The following is a 15,699-nucleotide window of genomic DNA, read 5'->3' on the forward strand; positions in this document are numbered from 1 at the left end:
TCTTACAGGAACACTTGTACTGTTTCTAAATTAAGTGTAGGCGTGGGAGGAGGGTGCTTCCTGCGCACTAATAACAGCACGCTTGTCAATTGTGGATGCTAATCATTCGCTTGTATCTTCCTAGACACATCTGCTGGTTGTGAATTATTCCACTTGCATGGCAAGGTGCGCATGTAGGTGTGTTAAAAATTCTGGAAGCACTGGGTATTGATCCCAGTTCCTCTCGCATACTAAGCGAGCGCTCTACCATCTGAGCTACGCCCGCCCCCCCGAAGACTAACGGTGCTACATACAGCCATATAGACGACACAGACCCTTGCACTCCCATTATTCAGCAGACAAACACTACTCTCTATGTATCCGTTAGGGTGTCTTTCAGGTTTCGTGCATTCTGTATCGAATCGTAGTTGGCCACAATGAAAGTGGCACGTATATCGTCGAAAATAGAATTCGGACACCGCTCTGAGTAAGACCAACGTGTTGTCCACCCTCTAGACTTCAATGAGGTTAAGCCGCGATACCTAAGACAGATCTGCACTCGATGACACCTCGATAACAGCCGGTCCCCACACTTACATCTTGCTCTCCTTACGTCAGTATACATCATATCAGTCTGTGACGCTGGCTTTGCAACATCTTGCGTGCCTTTAGGTTCGCCGCGACCAACACTTACCATGCACTGACAACAAAAGATGTAGGCGCCGCGGCTTGAACACTGGACCTTTCACATGCCAAGCGAACGCTCTACCAAATGAGCTACGCCCCATGCACGAGCAAACTGCGCTATTCCCCATTCTTTGCGACTCAGATGCGCACGGACACGATGGTTGGTTGGTTTGTAGCGGTGAAGGGAGCAGAGTACAAAGGCGCGGACCCGTTCATATACACAAAAGTACCAAGTAGTTTCGATGCTCTGGTATTACAAATGAAAATTCCGTCTGTTTTTAACGTCTTAAATTGAAAGAGCCGTCACAAATTGCTCCGTTTTCACTCCTTGACGACAATCATACAGCACCTGAGGTAACAAACACATCTCGAGCCCCATTGTGCACTCCATTATTCATGCCAACTCAGTGCCTCGCTCTTTACTACTGTGTACCAATCTTGTCGTCCAACTGCAAAACACTGGGCCACAATAAGTTTCCGCGTCTCCATTGCACTGCGCATACTACGAAACGCTCCCCAAACTTGGCACTCACCCTCGCAGCCGACTTTTCCGACTTTCCACGACGCTTACGCTAGTGACAGCATTATTTATAGTTCGACGTCGCGCCAAAGCGAATGAGCACATTTCGCCTACGGCTTAGGCCGCCCTCCTAGTGTGGCTGCTCGGTGTCTGCAGGCAGCGAGGGTCTGCAAGCTTCCTGTGTTCGCACCTATGTCACCTGTGCTTGCTTGTCAGAGACAGACTACCGCAAAACATACAACTCACTCCATGAATTGATTGCTACGGCATCTGTTATCAGCAGTCACAACTAACAACACCAGTAGCAGCTGACTGCATGCAAAGAATAGGAATGTGCAGTGGAATTTACGTGAACTCAGCGCAAGGCAGATCTTTCCGACATAGGCTTGAGAATCTTACAGGAACACTTGTACTGTTTCTAAATTAAGTGTAGGCGTGGGAGGAGGGTGCTTCCTGCGCACTAATAACAGCACGCTTGTCAATTGTGGATGCTAATCATTCGCTTGTATCTTCCTAGACACATCTGCTGGTTGTGAATTATTCCACTTGCATGGCAAGGTGCGCATGTAGGTGTGTTAAAAATTCTGGTAGCACTGGGTATTGATCCCAGTTCCTCTCGCATACTAAGCGAGCGCTCTACCATCTGAGCTACACCCGTCCCCCCTCCCCCCCCGAAGACTAATGGTGCTACATACAGCCATATAGACGACACAGACCCTTGCACTCCCATTATTCAGCAGACAAACACTACTCTCTATGTATCCGTTAGGGTGTCTTTCAGGTTTCGTGCATTCTGTATCGAATCGTAGTTGGCCACAATGAAAGTGGCACGTATAACGTCGAAAATAGAATTCGGACACCGCTCTGAGTAAGACCAACGTGTTGTCCACCCTCTAGACTTCAATGAGGTTAAGCCGCGATACCTAAGACAGATCTGCACTCGATGACACCTCGATAACAGCCGGTCCCCACACTTACATCTTGCTCTCCTTACGTCAGTATACATCATATCAGTCTGTGACGCTGGCTTTGCAACATCTTGCGTGCCTTTAGGTTCGCCGCGACCAACACTTACCATGCACTGACAACAAAAAATGTAGGCGCCGCGGCTTGAACACTGGACCTTTCACATGCCAAGCGAACGCTCTACCAACTGAGCTACGCCCCATGCACGAGCAAACTGCGCTATTCCCCATTCTTTGCGACTCAGATGCGCACGGACACGATGGTTGGTTGGTTTGTAGCGGTGAAGGGAGCAGAGTACAAAGGCGCGGACCCGTTCATATACACAAAAGTACCAAGTAGTTTCGATGCTCTGGTATTACAAATGAAAATTCCGTCTGTTTTTAACGTCTTAAATTGAAAGAGCCGTCACAAATTGCTCCGTTTTCACTCCTTGACGACAATCATACAGCACCTGAGGTAACAAACACATCTCGAGCCCCATTGTGCACTCCATTATTCATGCCAACTCAGTGCCTCGCTCTTTACTACTGTGTACCAATCTTGTCGTCCAACTGCAAAACACTGGGCCACAATAAGTTTCCGCGTCTCCATTGCACTGCGCATACTACGAAACGCTCCCCAAACTTGGCACTCACCCTCGCAGCCGACTTTTCCGACTTTCCACGACGCTCACGCAACGCTCACGCTAGTGACAGCATTATTTATAGTTCGACGTCGCGCCAAAGCGAATGAGCACATTTCGCCTACGGCTTAGGCCGCCCTCCTAGTGTGGCTGCTCGGTGTCTGCAGGCAGCGAGGGTCTGCAAGCTTCCTGTGTTCGCACCTATGTCACCTGTGCTTGCTTGTCAGAGACAGACTACCGCAAAACATACAACTCACTCCATGAATTGATTGCTACGGCATCTGTTATCAGCAGTCACAACTAACAACACCAGTAGCAGCTGACTGCATGCAAAGAATAGGAATGTGCAGTGGAATTTACGTGAACTCAGCGCAAGGCAGATCTTTCCGACATAGGCTTGAGAATCTTACAGGAACACTTGTACTGTTTCTAAATTAAGTGTAGGCGTGGGAGGAGGGTGCTTCCTGCGCACTAATAACAGCACGCTTGTCAATTGTGGATGCTAATCATTCGCTTGTATCTTCCTAGACACATCTGCTGGTTGTGAATTATTCCACTTGCATGGCAAGGTGCGCATGTAGGTGTGTTAAAAATTCTGGAAGCACTGGGTATTGATCCCAGTTCCTCTCGCATACTAAGCGAGCGCTCTACCATCTGAGCTACGCCCGGCCCCCCGAAGACTAACGGTGCTACATACAGCCATATAGACGACACAGACCCTTGCACTCCCATTATTCTGCAGACAAACACTACTCTCTATGTATCCGTTAGGGTGTCTTTCAGGTTTCGTGCATTCTGTATCGAATCGTAGTTGGCCACAATGAAAGTGGCACGTATATCGTCGAAAATAGAATTCGGACACCGCTCTGAGTAAGACCAACGTGTTGTCCACCCTCTAGACTTCAATGAGGTTAAGCCGCGATACCTAAGACAGATCTGCACTCGATGACACCTCGATAACAGCCGGTCCCCACACTTACATCTTGCTCTCCTTACGTCAGTATACATCATATCAGTCTGTGACGCTGGCTTTGCAACATCTTGCGTGCCTTTAGGTTCGCCGCGACCAACACTTACCATGCACTGACAACAAAAAATGTAGGCGCCGCGGCTTGAACACTGGACCTTTCACATGCCAAGCGAACGCTCTACCAAATGAGCTACGCCCCATGCACGAGCAAAGTGCGCTATTCCCCATTCTTTGCGACTCAGATGCGCACGGACACGATGGTTGGTTGGTTGGTTTGTAGCGGTGAAGGGAGCAGAGTACAAAGGCGCGGACCCGTTCATATACACAAAAGTACCAAGTAGTTTCGATGCTCTGGTATTACAAATGAAAATTCCGTCTGTTTTTAACGTCTTAAATTGAAAGAGCCGTCACAAATTGCTCCGTTTTCACTCCTTGACGACAATCATACAGCACCTGAGGTAACAAACACATCTCGAGCCCCATTGTGCACTCCATTATTCATGCCAACTCAGTGCCTCGCTCTTTACTACTGTGTACCAATCTTGTCGTCCAACTGCAAAACACTGGGCCACAATAAGTTTCCGCGTCTCCATTGCACTGCGCATACTACGAAACGCTCCCCAAACTTGGCACTCACCCTCGCAGCCGACTTTTCCGACTTTCCACGACGCTCACGCAACGCTCACGCTAGTGACAGCATTATTTATAGTTCGACGTCGCGCCAAAGCGAATGAGCACATTTCGCCTACGGCTTAGGCCGCCCTCCTAGTGTGGCTGCTCGGTGTCTGCAGGCAGCGAGGGTCTGCAAGCTTCCTGTGTTCGCACCTATGTCACCTGTGCTTGCTTGTCAGAGACAGACTACCGCAAAACATACAACTCACTCCATGAATTGATTGCTACGGCATCTGTTATCAGCAGTCACAACTAACAACACCAGTAGCAGCTGACTGCATGCAAAGAATAGGAATGTGCAGTGGAATTTACGTGAACTCAGCGCAAGGCAGATCTTTCCGACATAGGCTTGAGAATCTTACAGGAACACTTGTACTGTTTCTAAATTAAGTGTAGGCGTGGGAGGAGGGTGCTTCCTGCGCACTAATAACAGCACGCTTGTCAATTGTGGATGCTAATCATTCGCTTGTATCTTCCTAGACACATCTGCTGGTTGTGAATTATTCCACTTGCATGGCAAGGTGCGCATGTAGGTGTGTTAAAAATTCTGGAAGCACTATGTATTGATCCCAGTTCCTCTCTCATACTAAGCGAGCGCTCTACCATCTTAGCTACGCCCGCCCCCCCGAAGACTAATGGTGCTACATACAGCCATATAGACGACACAGACCCTTGCACTCCCATTATTCAGCAGACAAACACTACTCTCTATGTATCCGTTAGGGTGTCTTTCAGGTTTCGTGCATTCTGTATCGAATCGTAGTTGGCCACAATGAAAGTGGCACGTATAACGTCGAAAATAGAATTCGGATACCGCTCTGAGTAAGACCAACGTGTTGTCCACCCTCTAGACTTCAATGAGGTTAAGCCGCGATACCTAAGACAGATCTGCACTCGATGACACCTCGATAACAGCCGGTCCCCACACTTACATCTTGCTCTCCTTACGTCAGTACACATCATATCAGTCTGTGACGCTGGCTTTGCAACATCTTGCGTGCCTTTAGGTTCGCCGCGACCAACACTTACCATGCACTGACAACAAAAAATGTAGGCGCCGCGGCTTGAACACTGGACCTTTCACATGCCAAGCGAACGCTCTACCAAATGAGCTACGCCCCATGCACGAGCAAAGTGCGCTATTCCCCATTCTTTGCGACTCAGATGCGCACGGACACGATGGTTGGTTGGTTTGTAGCGGTGAAGGGAGCAGAGTACAAAGGCGCGGACCCGTTCATATACACAAAAGTACCAAGTAGTTTCGATGCTCTGGTATTACAAATGAAAATTCCGTCTGTTTTTAACGTCTTAAATTGAAAGAGCCGTCACAAATTGCTCCGTTTTCACTCCTTGACGACAATCATACAGCACCTGAGGTAACAAACACATCTCGAGCCCCATTGTGCACTCCATTATTCATGCCAACTCAGTGCCTCGCTCTTTACTACTGTGTACCAATCTTGTCGTCCAACTGCAAAACACTGGGCCACAATAAGTTTCCGCGTCTCCATTGCACTGCGCATACTACGAAACGCTCCCCAAACTTGGCACTCACCCTCGCAGCCGACTTTTCCGACTTTCCACGACGCTCACGCAACGCTCACGCTAGTGACAGCATTATTTATAGTTCGACGTCGCGCCAAAGCGAATGAGCACATTTCGCCTACGGCTTAGGCCGCCCTCCTAGTGTGGCTGCTCGGTGTCTGCAGGCAGCGAGGGTCTGCAAGCTTCCTGTGTTCGCACCTATGTCACCTGTGCTTGCTTGTCAGAGACAGACTACCGCAAAACATACAACTCACTCCATGAATTGATTGCTACGGCATCTGTTATCAGCAGTCACAACTAACAACACCAGTAGCAGCTGACTGCATGCAAAGAATAGGAATGTGCAGTGGAATTTACGTGAACTCAGCGCAAGGCAGATCTTTCCGACATAGGCTTGAGAATCTTACAGGAACACTTGTACTGTTTCTAAATTAAGTGTAGGCGTGGGAGGAGGGTGCTTCCTGCGCACTAATAACAGCACGCTTGTCAATTGTGGATGCTAATCATTCGCTTGTATCTTCCTAGACACATCTGCTGGTTGTGAATTATTCCACTTGCATGGCAAGGTGCGCATGTAGGTGTGTTAAAAATTCTGGAAGCACTGGGTATTGATCCCAGTTCCTCTCGCATACTAAGCGAGCGCTCTACCATCTGAGCTACGCCCGCCCTCCCGAAGACTTATGTTGCTACATACAGCCATATAGACGACACAGACCCTTGCACTCCCATTATTCAGCAGACAAACACTACTCTCTATGTATCCGTTAGGGTGTCTTTCAGGTTTCGTGCATTCTGTATCGAATCGTAGTTGGCCACAATGAAAGTGGCACGTATAACGTCGAAAATAGAATTCGGACACCGCTCTGAGTAAGACCAACGTGTTGTCCACCCTCTAGACTTCAATGAGGTTAAGCCGCGATACCTAAGACAGATCTGCACTCGATGACACCTCGATAACAGCCGGTCCCCACACTTACATCTTGCTCTCCTTACGTCAGTATACATCATATCAGTCTGTGGCGCTGGCTTTGCAACATCCTGCGTGCCTTTAGGTTCGCCGCGACCAACACTTACCATGCACTGACAACAAAAAATGTAGGCGCCGCGGCTTGAACACTGGACCTTTCACATGCCAAGCGAACGCTCTACCAAATGAGCTACGCCCCATGCACGAGCAAAGTGCGCTATTCCCCATTCTTTGCGACTCAGATGCGCACGGACACGATGGTTGGTTGGTTTGTAGCGGTGAAGGGAGCAGAGTACAAAGGGGCGGACCCGTTCATATACACAAAAGTACCAAGTAGTTTCGATGCTCTGGTATTACAAATGAAAATTCCGTCTGTTTTTAACGTCTTAAATTGAAAGAGCCGTCACAAATTGCTCCGTTTTCACTCCTTGACGACAATCATACAGCACCTGAGGTAACAAACACATCTCGAGCCCCATTGTGCACTCCATTATTCATGCCAACTCAGTGCCTCGCTCTTTACTACTGTGTACCAATCTTGTCGTCCAACTGCAAAACACTGGGCCACAATAAGTTTCCGCGTCTCCATTGCACTGCGCATACTACGAAACGCTCCCCAAACTTGGCACTCACCCTCGCAGCCGACTTTTCCGACTTTCCACGACGCTCACGCAACGCTCACGCTAGTGACAGCATTATTTATAGTTCGACGTCGCGCCAAAGCGAATGAGCACATTTCGCCTACGGCTTAGGCCGCCCTCCTAGTGTGGCTGCTCGGTGTCTGCAGGCAGCGAGGGTCTGCAAGCTTCCTGTGTTCGCACCTATGTCACCTGTGCTTGCTTGTCAGAGACAGACTACCGCAAAACATACAACTCACTCCATGAATTGATTGCTACGGCATCTGTTATCAGCAGTCACAACTAACAACACCAGTAGCAGCTGACTGCATGCAAAGAATAGGAATGTGCAGTGGAATTTACGTGAACTCAGCGCAAGGCAGATCTTTCCGACATAGGCTTGAGAATCTTACAGGAACACTTGTACTGTTTCTAAATTAAGTGTAGGCGTGGGAGGAGGGTGCTTCCTGCGCACTAATAACAGCACGCTTGTCAATTGTGGATGCTAATCATTCGCTTGTATCTTCCTAGACACATCTGCTGGTTGTGAATTATTCCACTTGCATGGCAAGGTGCGCATGTAGGTGTGTTAAAAATTCTGGAAGCACTGGGTATTGATCCCAGTTCCTCTCTCATACTAAGCGAGCGCTCTACCATCTTAGCTACGCCCGCCCCCCCGAAGACTAATGGTGCTACATACAGCCATATAGACGACACAGACCCTTGCACTCCCATTATTCAGCAGACAAACACTACTCTCTATGTATCCGTTAGGGTGTCTTTCAGGTTTCGTGCATTCTGTATCGAATCGTAGTTGGCCACAATGAAAGTGGCACGTATAACGTCGAAAATAGAATTCGGACACCGCTCTGAGTAAGACCAACGTGTTGTCCACCCTCTAGACTTCAATGAGGTTAAGCCGCGATACCTAAGACAGATCTGCACTCGATGACACCTCGATAACAGCCGGTCCCCACACTTACATCTTGCTCTCCTTACGTCAGTATACATCATATCAGTCTGTGACGCTGGCTTTGCAACATCTTGCGTGCCTTTAGGTTCGCCGCGACCAACACTTACCATGCACTGACAACAAATAATGTAGGCGCTGCGGCTTGAACACTGGACCTTTCACATGCCAAGCGAACGCTCTACCAACTGAGCTACGCCCCATGCACGAGCAAACTGCGCTATTCCCCATTCTTTGCGACTCAGATGCGCACGGACACGATGGTTGGTTGGTTTGTAGCGGTGAAGGGAGCAGAGTACAAAGGCGCGGACCCGTTCATATACACAAAAGTACCAAGTAGTTTCGATGCTCTGGTATTACAAATGAAAATTCCGTCTGTTTTTAACGTCTTAAATTGAAAGAGCCGTCACAAATTGCTCCGTTTTCACTCCTTGACGACAATCATACAGCACCTGAGGTAACAAACACATCTCGAGCCCCATTGTGCACTCCATTATTCATGCCAACTCAGTGCCTCGCTCTTTACTACTGTGTACCAATCTTGTCGTCCAACTGCAAAACACTGGGCCACAATAAGTTTCCGCGTCCCCATTGCACTGCGCATACTACGAAACGCTCCCCAAACTTGGCACTCACCCTCGCAGCCGACTTTTCCGACTTTCCACGACGCTCACGCAACGCTCACGCTAGTGACAGCATTATTTATAGTTCGACGTCGCGCCAAAGCGAATGAGCACATTTCGCCTACGGCTTAGGCCGCCCTCCTAGTGTGGCTGCTCGGTGTCTGCAGGCAGCGAGGGTCTGCAAGCTTCCTGTGTTCGCACCTATGTCACCTGTGCTTGCTTGTCAGAGACAGACTACCGCAAAACATACAACTCACTCCATGAATTGATTGCTACGGCATCTGTTATCAGCAGTCACAACTAACAACACCAGTAGCAGCTGACTGCATGCAAAGAATAGGAATGTGCAGTGGAATTTACGTGAACTCAGCGCAAGGCAGATCTTTCCGACATAGGCTTGAGAATCTTACAGGAACACTTGTACTGTTTCTAAATTAAGTGTAGGCGTGGGAGGAGGGTGCTTCCTGCGCACTAATAACAGCACGCTTGTCAATTGTGGATGCTAATCATTCGCTTGTATCTTCCTAGACACATCTGCTGGTTGTGAATTATTCCACTTGCATGGCAAGGTGCGCATGTAGGTGTGTTAAAAATTCTGGAAGCACTGGGTATTGATCCCAGTTCCTCTCTCATACTAAGCGAGCGCTCTACCATCTTAGCTACGCCCGCCCCCCCGAAGACTAATGGTGCTACATACAGCCATATAGACGACACAGACCCTTGCACTCCCATTATTCAGCAGACAAACACTACTCTCTATGTATCCGTTAGGGTGTCTTTCAGGTTTCGTGCATTCTGTATCGAATCGTAGTTGGCCACAATGAAAGTGGCACGTATAACGTCGAAAATAGAATTCGGACACCGCTCTGAGTAAGACCAACGTGTTGTCCACCCTCTAGACTTCAATGAGGTTAAGCCGCGATACCTAAGACAGATCTGCACTCGATGACACCTCGATAACAGCCGGTCCCCACACTTACATCTTGCTCTCCTTACGTCAGTATACATCATATCAGTCTGTGACGCTGGCTTTGCAACATCTTGCGTGCCTTTAGGTTCGCCGCGACCAACACTTACCATGCACTGACAACAAAAAATGTAGGCGCCGCGGCTTGAACACTGGACCTTTCACATGCCAAGCGAACGCTCTACCAAATGAGCTACGCCCCATGCACGAGCAAACTGCGCTATTCCCCATTCTTTGCGACTCAGATGCGCACGGACACGATGGTTGGTTGGTTTGTAGCGGTGAAGGGAGCAGAGTACAAAGGCGCGGACCCGTTCATATACACAAAAGTACCAAGTAGTTTCGATGCTCTGGTATTACAAATGAAAATTCCGTCTGTTTTTAACGTCTTAAATTGAAAGAGCCGTCACAAATTGCTCCGTTTTCACTCCTTGACGACAATCATACAGCACCTGAGGTAACAAACACATCTCGAGCCCCATTGTGCACTCCATTATTCATGCCAACTCAGTGCCTCGCTCTTTACTACTGTGTACCAATCTTGTCGTCCAACTGCAAAACACTGGGCCACAATAAGTTTCCGCGTCCCCATTGCACTGCGCATACTACGAAACGCTCCCCAAACTTGGCACTCACCCTCGCAGCCGACTTTTCCGACTTTCCACGACGCTCACGCAACGCTCACGCTAGTGACAGCATTATTTATAGTTCGACGTCGCGCCAAAGCGAATGAGCACATTTCGCCTACGGCTTAGGCCGCCCTCCTAGTGTGGCTGCTCGGTGTCTGCAGGCAGCGAGGGTCTGCAAGCTTCCTGTGTTCGCACCTATGTCACCTGTGCTTGCTTGTCAGAGACAGACTACCGCAAAACATACAACTCACTCCATGAATTGATTGCTACGGCATCTGTTATCAGCAGTCACAACTAACAACACCAGTAGCAGCTGACTGCATGCAAAGAATAGGAATGTGCAGTGGAATTTACGTGAACTCAGCGCAAGGCAGATCTTTCCGACATAGGCTTGAGAATCTTACAGGAACACTTGTACTGTTTCTAAATTAAGTGTAGGCGTGGGAGGAGGGTGCTTCCTGCGCACTAATAACAGCACGCTTGTCAATTGTGGATGCTAATCATTCGCTTGTATCTTCCTAGACACATCTGCTGGTTGTGAATTATTCCACTTGCATGGCAAGGTGCGCATGTAGGTGTGTTAAAAATTCTGGAAGCACTGGGTATTGATCCCAGTTCCTCTCGCATACTAAGCGAGCGCTCTACCATCTGAGCTACGCCCGCCCCCCCGAAGACTAATGTTGCTACATACAGCCATATAGACGACACAGACCCTTGCACTCCCATTATTCAGCAGACAAACACTACTCTCTATGTATCCGTTAGGGTGTCTTTCAGGTTTCGTGCATTCTGTATCGAATCGTAGTTGGCCACAATGAAAGTGGCACGTATAACGTCGAAAATAGAATTCGGACACCGCTCTGAGTAAGACCAACGTGTTGTCCACCCTCTAGACTTCAATGAGGTTAAGCCGCGATACCTAAGACAGATCTGCACTCGATGACACCTCGATAACAGCCGGTCCCCACACTTACATCTTGCTCTCCTTACGTCAGTATACATCATATCAGTCTGTGGCGCTGGCTTTGCAACATCTTGCGTGCCTTTAGGTTCGCCGCGACCAACACTTACCATGCACTGACAACAAAAAATGTAGGCGCCGCGGCTTGAACACTGGACCTTTCACATGCCAAGCGAACGCTCTACCAAATGAGCTACGCCCCATGCACGAGCAAAGTGCGCTATTCCCCATTCTTTGCGACTCAGATGCGCACGGACACGATGGTTGGTTGGTTTGTAGCGGTGAAGGGAGCAGAGTACAAAGGCGCGGACCCGTTCATATACACAAAAGTACCAAGTAGTTTCGATGCTCTGGTATTACAAATGAAAATTCCGTCTGTTTTTAACGTCTTAAATTGAAAGAGCCGTCACAAATTGCTCCGTTTTCACTCCTTGACGACAATCATACAGCACCTGAGGTAACAAACACATCTCGAGCCCCATTGTGCACTCCATTATTCATGCCAACTCAGTGCCTCGCTCTTTACTACTGTGTACCAATCTTGTCGTCCAACTGCAAAACACTGGGCCACAATAAGTTTCCGCGTCTCCATTGCACTGCGCATACTACGAAACGCTCCCCAAACTTGGCACTCACCCTCGCAGCCGACTTTTCCGACTTTCCACGACGCTCACGCAACGCTCACGCTAGTGACAGCATTATTTATAGTTCGACGTCGCGCCAAAGCGAATGAGCACATTTCGCCTACGGCTTAGGCCGCCCTCCTAGTGTGGCTGCTCGGTGTCTGCAGGCAGCGAGGGTCTGCAAGCTTCCTGTGTTCGCACCTATGTCACCTGTGCTTGCTTGTCAGAGACAGACTACCGCAAAACATACAACTCACTCCATGAATTGATTGCTACGGCATCTGTTATCAGCAGTCACAACTAACAACACCAGTAGCAGCTGACTGCATGCAAAGAATAGGAATGTGCAGTGGAATTTACGTGAACTCAGCGCAAGGCAGATCTTTCCGACATAGGCTTGAGAATCTTACAGGAACACTTGTACTGTTTCTAAATTAAGTGTAGGCGTGGGAGGAGGGTGCTTCCTGCGCACTAATAACAGCACGCTTGTCAATTGTGGATGCTAATCATTCGCTTGTATCTTCCTAGACACATCTGCTGGTTGTGAATTATTCCACTTGCATGGCAAGGTGCGCATGTAGGTGTGTTAAAAATTCTGGAAGCACTGGGTATTGATCCCAGTTCCTCTCGCATACTAAGCGAGCGCTCTACCATCTGAGCTACGCCCGCCCCCCCGAAGACTAATGTTGCTACATACAGCCATATAGACGACACAGACCCTTGCACTCCCATTATTCAGCAGACAAACACTACTCTCTATGTATCCGTTAGGGTGTCTTTCAGGTTTCGTGCATTCTGTATCGAATCGTAGTTGGCCACAATGAAAGTGGCACGTATAACGTCGAAAATAGAATTCGGACACCGCTCTGAGTAAGACCAACGTGTTGTCCACCCTCTAGACTTCAATGAGGTTAAGCCGCGATACCTAAGACAGATCTGCACTCGATGACACCTCGATAACAGCCGGTCCCCACACTTACATCTTGCTCTCCTTACGTCAGTATACATCATATCAGTCTGTGGCGCTGGCTTTGCAACATCTTGCGTGCCTTTAGGTTCGCCGCGACCAACACTTACCATGCACTGACAACAAAATATGTAGGCGCCGCGGCTTGAACACTGGACCTTTCACATGCCAAGCGAACGCTCTACCAAATGAGCTACGCCCCATGCACGAGCAAAGTGCGCTATTCCCCATTCTTTGCGACTCAGATGCGCACGGACACGATGGTTGGTTGGTTTGTAGCGGTGAAGGGAGCAGAGTACAAAGGCGCGGACCCGTTCATATACACAAAAGTACCAAGTAGTTTCGATGCTCTGGTATTACAAATGAAAATTCCGTCTGTTTTTAACGTCTTAAATTGAAAGAGCCGTCACAAATTGTTCCGTTTTCACTCCTTGACGACAATCATACAGCACCTGAGGTAACAAACACATCTCGAGCCCCATTGTGCACTCCATTATTCATGCCAACTCAGTGCCTCGCTCTTTACTACTGTGTACCAATCTTGTCGTCCAACTGCAAAACACTGGGCCACAATAAGTTTCCGCGTCCCCATTGCACTGCGCATACTACGAAACGCTCCCCAAACTTGGCACTCACCCTCGCAGCCGACTTTTCCGACTTTCCACGACGCTCACGCAACGCTCACGCTAGTGACAGCATTATTTATAGTTCGACGTCGCGCCAAAGCGAATGAGCACATTTCGCCTACGGCTTAGGCCGCCCTCCTAGTGTGGCTGCTCGGTGTCTGCAGGCAGCGAGGGTCTGCAAGCTTCCTGTGTTCGCACCTATGTCACCTGTGCTTGCTTGTCAGAGACAGACTACCGCAAAACATACAACTCACTCCATGAATTGATTGCTACGGCATCTGTTATCAGCAGTCACAACTAACAACACCAGTAGCAGCTGACTGCATGCAAAGAATAGGAATGTGCAGTGGAATTTACGTGAACTCAGCGCAAGGCAGATCTTTCCGACATAGGCTTGAGAATCTTACAGGAACACTTGTACTGTTTCTAAATTAAGTGTAGGCGTGGGAGGAGGGTGCTTCCTGCGCACTAATAACAGCACGCTTGTCAATTGTGGATGCTAATCATTCGCTTGTATCTTCCTAGACACATCTGCTGGTTGTGAATTATTCCACTTGCATGGCAAGGTGCGCATGTAGGTGTGTTAAAAATTCTGGAAGCACTGGGTATTGATCCCAGTTCCTCTCGCATACTAAGCGAGCGCTCTACCATCTGAGCTACGCCCGCCCCCCCGAAGACTAATGTTGCTACATACAGCCATATAGACGACACAGACCCTTGCACTCCCATTATTCAGCAGACAAACACTACTCTCTATGTATCCGTTAGGGTGTCTTTCAGGTTTCGTGCATTCTGTATCGAATCGTAGTTGGCCACAATGAAAGTGGCACGTATAACGTCGAAAATAGAATTCGGACACCGCTCTGAGTAAGACCAACGTGTTGTCCACCCTCTAGACTTCAATGAGGTTAAGCCGCGATACCTAAGACAGATCTGCACTCGATGACACCTCGATAACAGCCGGTCCCCACACTTACATCTTGCTCTCCTTACGTCAGTATACATCATATCAGTCTGTGGCGCTGGCTTTGCAACATCTTGCGTGCCTTTAGGTTCGCCGCGACCAACACTTACCATGCACTGACAACAAAAAATGTAGGCGCCGCGGCTTGAACACTGGACCTTTCACATGCCAAGCGAACGCTCTACCAAATGAGCTACGCCCCATGCACGAGCAAAGTGCGCTATTCCCCATTCTTTGCGACTCAGATGCGCACGGACACGATGGTTGGTTGGTTTGTAGCGGTGAAGGGAGCAGAGTACAAAGGCGCGGACCCGTTCATATACACAAAAGTACCAAGTAGTTTCGATGCTCTGGTATTACAAATGAAAATTCCGTCTGTTTTTAACGTCTTAAATTGAAAGAGCCGTCACAAATTGCTCCGTTTTCACTCCTTGACGACAATCATACAGCACCTGAGGTAACAAACACATCTCGAGCCCCATTGTGCACTCCATTATTCATGCCAACTCAGTGCCTCGCTCTTTACTACTGTGTACCAATCTTGTCGTCCAACTGCAAAACACTGGGCCACAATAAGTTTCCGCGTCTCCATTGCACTGCGCATACTACGAAACGCTCCCCAAACTTGGCACTCACCCTCGCAGCCGACTTTTCCGACTTTCCACGACGCTCACGCAACGCTCACGCTAGTGACAGCATTATTTATAGTTCGACGTCGCGCCAAAGCGAATGAGCACATTTCGCCTACGGCTTAGGCCGCCCTCCTAGTGTGGCTGCTCGGTGTCTGCAGGCAGCGAGGGTCTGCAAGCTTCCTGTGTTCGCAC

The sequence above is a fragment of the Schistocerca gregaria genome, unplaced genomic scaffold (assembly GCF_023897955.1).
Source record: "Schistocerca gregaria isolate iqSchGreg1 unplaced genomic scaffold, iqSchGreg1.2 ptg000174l, whole genome shotgun sequence".
In the NCBI taxonomy this organism is placed as follows: Eukaryota; Metazoa; Arthropoda; class Insecta; order Orthoptera; family Acrididae; genus Schistocerca; species Schistocerca gregaria.